The sequence below is a fragment of the Protopterus annectens genome, chromosome 14.part0 (assembly GCF_019279795.1).
Source record: "Protopterus annectens isolate FY-2018-M chromosome 14.part0, PAN1.0, whole genome shotgun sequence".
Lineage (NCBI taxonomy): Eukaryota > Metazoa > Chordata > Ceratodontiformes > Protopteridae > Protopterus > Protopterus annectens.
In genome coordinates, this window is record NC_056748.1 from 563474470 (window position 1) to 563480469 (window position 6000).

A 6000-nucleotide genomic window follows, 5' to 3' on the forward strand; every position below is an offset into this window, starting at 1 on the left:
CAGGTGGGAAAAGTTTTGAAATTATTTATTGTGGTCCCATTTTTTTATATCACAAAAACCTGGCATTCTAACAGGTGTGTGTACACTTTTTATACCCACTGTGTGTGTGCACATATATATATATATATATATATATATATATATATATATTAATCTATTATACAGATTTTTCATAACTACATTTCAGCATATGCAGTATGTAGCTGACAAAATGCAACCGTACTTCTCAAGTTCAGTAATCCTATGTGTAGATATATCCCAAAGTAATAGCCTCTTTTCTGTGTTCCCCATATAAATAAGTCTTCTCACTTTCAGATTCCTTAACTACACAGTTGCCTTTTTATGGTATAGATTCAGGGCTGTCAGCATGGTGAAGATGCAAATGAGGTGTGAACTCATTAGAACTTCTGAATCCCAAATACTTGGCTCCATGTTGCAAATGTAAATATAGTGCAGGCACTCCATCAGTGTTTGTTTTCAATGGCTTACAACTGTGAATGATTACTGGTAGGGAGAAGGAAAACACAACAGCAAAGCAGACTGCCCTACATCCAGTGGGTGTGTCAGGTTAGACTTATAAAGTGTTAGATGTAATTTTCTCAAGGCTGGAAATGTAAGCAAGCAGCACAGAATTCCCAGGTTTGGTTCATTAACATACAACCTCCCCTTCATTTGTGGTAACTGCATATAATATTATTACCATTTAATATCCTCGCACATTTTAAAGACAGTGATATAGAATGGGTTACAGACTGTGTGTCTCAGATAATTGGTCAGATAAGAGAAGAATGCCCAACAAACACAGAGAGGTAAGACAGAGCAGCATATTTGCAAGCAATACTCACAACTGGTTGTGTAATCACTTAGTGCAATACACCCAAAAATAACAATTATATGGTTTCATATTAATGTAGATGATGCTGCAGTTGGTTGTATGCAGAATGATTTCTGTCCCTTGCTGTAAAGCTGTTTGAGTGGCAATAGGGATAAGGCACCCTTACTGTGTTCTGAAGGTTCATTTGAGTGAGAATTCAAATCTAGACCCATGTAGAAATAAGTCATTGAGTACTAACATTTTGTAGTGTGCATGTCATAGATTGTTTTTCCTCATTTTAACTACTTTTCCTTTTTTAGGGGAAGGGGCACTGTTTAGAGATGCATGGCTTAGCACAAACATAGGGAAACAGAGAAAACAAATGTCAGGTTTGATTGTGCCTATCTCGTTTGGGCGAAGTGCAGTAATGTGCAAACTGGACTAGTTGACCACCCAGGAACCAGACAGAACACCTGTAAAAAAGGAGTCTGTAAAAGGGCAAAGGGCAAAAATGATAGATTGTTGTAATTTCTGTATTTCATCGCTCAGCTACACGTACTGGTGTTGCACAGTGGTTAGCAAGGTTCCCTAGCAGTTGCAGCTATCAAACACTTGCAGACAGGACTAAGACAGCCAAAAACTGGAGCCAGATGCATTCAATTAATTCTGTTGGGTACCATCCAAACACGCTAAGCAGTGTTGCACAGCAGTTAACACAGAGACCGATGATTAGGAAATTAGGGGATGTCATGTAACTAGTCCTATAGCAGTAGGCATAAGTGTAGGGTTGGAGTACAGATGGTCCTGGGTTCTAGTAAAGGGTGTGCACCTTTTTTTTTTTTTACTGTTGTAGTTATAGCAATGAAATGAAAAATAGACAAGTGTTATTTCAACATTCTTGTGGCAACAGGTGTAAGTATAGGACTGCCATACACATGGTCCTGGGGTTCTAATACAGAATATTCCATACACTTTTACTGTTTTTCCACTTCCCATTATATTCACTCTCACTTCTAACACTTTAGATGGTGAAACTGATATGAATTATATGTATTAGGGATGAGACACCATTATTGTGTTTTCAGATGTATTACTGAGGGTGTACTGTCTACTATATTTTTGTAAGTACAATTCTGCTATCTGGACTTGCATGGCCTTCACAATTACCTAAGACAAATACACAACTGGATCTATATCCAATAACCTTGTCAGGTCACACACATACATGTGTAACGGTTCAAACTATCACCTGCATTTATGGATGATTCTTGACTATTAATACAAATGTCCAAAAACAAATACAAACCAGTGAAATAAAAACATAAATAGTGCAGTGGCCAAATGCATATAAAATGGCTACTTTTATTTAAATACTGTTAAGAGCTTTTTGCTTGTCTCAAATAGCAAACTTTGTCAGACATTAATTAAACAAAAAACACTCACTTTCATAGTCAAATGTACCGCCATCTCCTTCCAAACAGGAAGTGAGATAGCTTGTTTTTTTTTCTTAAAGGTACATTCTAACCAAAAATAAACATTATTGTTGAAATAACCCTTGTTCTAAAAATATTATGATAAATGTACAACTCATTATAAAATACTATGAAAACCATTATTGAAAAATTGAATACCTAATTGCTACAACCAACATAAAAAAATGAATAATAATGAAAAATCAAAATATATATATATATATATATATATATATATATATATATATATATTTCCACAATTGATATACTTGTAACAGTGCTGCAGTTATGAAATAGGCGTAACTTGTCGTTATAATATACTTCTCAAACCTCCTACTGATATCCGCTAAGCATAAAAAATAACAATATAAAATGGAAAATGGTACAATTTTAAATATATAGCACATCATTTATATAGATATGTTAAACACATCATTGATTATATAACTGACCTATAAAAACTATATTTTATAAAAAAATAATATTTTAATACTATTTTAACCATTCCTACTATTATAATTATTATATGCTATCTTGCTAATGCCTTTAACCTGAGTATACTATTTATAGTACAATAGTCATTGAGTACTGGACACACACATGAATATAAATTTAGCTGCCAAATTAATTCAGCCTTTTCTAACTGAATTGCCCAAGGACCACCTCTGTCCTGCTCATTTTTTTTTTTTTTTGCTGTATGACACAATTTAAATATGTGGTCTTTATGCTCATATAAGTGCTTCGCTAATCCATTAAAGTCCCTTTTCTAAAATCATAAATATGCTCATATATTCTTTTTTTAAGACTCCTAGTGTTTTTTCCTATATAATATGCCAGACATAACTGGCAGATAGCAACATAAACCACCCTTCTGGTGCTACAATTGTATTTACCACAAATTTCATACTTCTTGTTTTTGATCTCAACATATTGACTGGTGTATATAGGTGCAATAATTACACATGCCACACTTACTCATACCCACATGGGAATTATTTCTGCATTTTTTACAATTCTCAATTAAATTCTTAAGATTTTTACATTTCCTTGCTACTATCTTGAGCTCTTCCCCCACTCTAACCCTGATCTCAGCATCATCATCAATGACTGCCCAATTTTTAACCATAATGGCTTTAAATTTCATAGAAATGTGCACTAAACATTGTTATAAATGCTGTTGAACAGTCATATTGTGCCTCATTAGATCTTGTCTGATGTTCAACCACATGATACTTGAGAATAGTGCAAAATGACCTTGGAATCATTTTACCTTGACTTCATTATATAATTCATCTAGCATACTTTCTGGATAGTCTCTCTTAATTAACATATTTTTGAACCCCTCATACTCTATTTCAAAATCCACGTCCAGGGTTACCATTCTTGCAGCCCGGATGAACTGTTCTTTTACCACTGATTTTTTATTTCCTATGGGATGTGAACTAGTAAAATGCAGAAATGAATTTGAATATGTCGGTTTTCCACGGATTTTAGTTTTAAACCTTCCATTTTCCCTATCCTTACTCAAATTCACATACAAAAAATTAATCTCTTGATTACTGACATTATGTCTGAATTTTAAATAGCCAGTGGTATTATTGATGTAGCAAAGAAAATTATACAGGGTTTTTTCATCACCTTTCCATAAAATAAAAATGTCATCAAGGTAAGGCAGATATAAATTTATATGCTCACTATAGTTACTACTCAACAGAAATTCTCTTTCCCATACTGCCATAACTAGATTTGCGAAAATAGTTCCACATGGGGAACCCATGGCAACCCCCACTTTTTGGAGATAAAATTCATTCCCAAATTTGATTAAACTATTTTTTAAAACAATATAAAAAAGTTCAGTATACAAGTTGACATCCATTTGTGAAACGTCCTGCTCACAGAGATACCCTTCTATGGCCTCAATACCCTCCTGATGGGGGATAATAGAAAAGAGATCTTTATGTCCACAGTTAGAAATAACAATTCATCCTTGTATACACTTTTACTATTAAATCCAAAAAAGGCCACGAGTCCCTGCAGATTTGCAGTTGATTTTCAAATATTTCTTCAATTTATTGTCCAAAAATGTGGCACAAGCATAAGTGATAGAATTATGCCCATCGACAATGGGATGAAAGGGGGGGCTATTAATATCCTTATGCATTTTAGGTGCTACAAACATGGTTGGAATAGTGGGGGTGATCGTTTTTAAATAACTGACCATATCAACGTCAATCCTATTTTCATGAAACATGTCATTAAGCATTATACTAATCCTACTATATGCCATATTTAATTCATTTTACTTATTTCCTTATAAGTGTCTGTATTCAGGATGGCCTTGACTCAAATATATCCATTAATGCTAAACTCCCTCCCTTATCTGGTTTCATGATTCTAATATTCTGCTGCATTAAAAATGTCTGCATATCTTTCATTATTGATTTATTCATATGCTGCTCATTCCTTTTTGTTAATAAATGCTTGATACCCAATTCAGGCATCTTCTCATACAATGCCAAAACCGGATGCATGGGGGGGTTAAATGTACTACTAATCCATAACTCATTTTGATTGTTGCCATTTTCATCATTACCAAATAAAATCCTAAAATTCAACTTGCATAAAAAAAAATTAAAATCTATTAAAATATCAGCTACCCTGGTTTCTTGTGCAGACACAAAGGGTAAGCCTTTGCTTAGCAGATTCACCATAGTTTCATCAATATTAAGATCTGAAAATGTGTACACTTTAAAATCTTTAACTGTGTTATACAGTATTACAGACTTACCATTCACATTACTATTCCTTTGACCAAGATTATCCCTTTTATTAGTATCCTTGTTACTAAAAAAAATCCTCATCATCATCATTACAGCATTTATTATTGTCTTCTTCATTGTCCAAAACTAATAATTCATCATTCTCAATTAAAGTATTATTAACCAAATTGTCAATAAAATTGCTGTCCAAATTGCAAACATCATCCACAAAATTGATATTCACCTCATTCCTTTCATCATTCATGGCCAGCGATTCCATCTTGTGTTCTTGCCTCAACCCTTGTAACCCCCCTTCCCCTCTGGTTCCTCCTGGATGGACTGTAAAAAAGTTTGATTATTAGACCAATTAGGACTGTTATTGTGATTTTGATTACGGATCCTTTCTGATTTCCTTAAGGTGGATAGTTTTGTTCATCAACTATCAAGTTCTCCTCTTACAAATTAAGTTGCGAGTCATTTTCCCTTGAGTTGCAATTTACCTTGTTCTTCAATATTAATACCAACTCTACCCACAGTTTTATAACCAACCCTTGGTGTCTTATGCTAAGCCTGTCCCTTATTGTACTGCTGCTTGTTATGATTTAACTTCTTTTGCTTTCTTTGTTTTAACTCAATTGACATTTTTTCTATACTGGTATAAATACGCTGGTGCTTGTACTTATATCTCTCATACTCAACATTTTCTTGTAATTGAGATTCAAGTTCATTACATTCATTGACTAAAACATCTATTTCTTTTTGGTTATATTTGATGAGCAATTGTAAAAATTCAAAGCTGCTCTGGTCAAATATTATAATTTCGTTATACAAACTGTAATTTTTCTATTAGACTTCAGGATAGCATCATATTTGTAACCCTTTTGGCACTACTCTATTCCTTATACAATTCATTAAGTAAATGTTCTTGAGCTACAATTCCTTTAATCTTGACAGT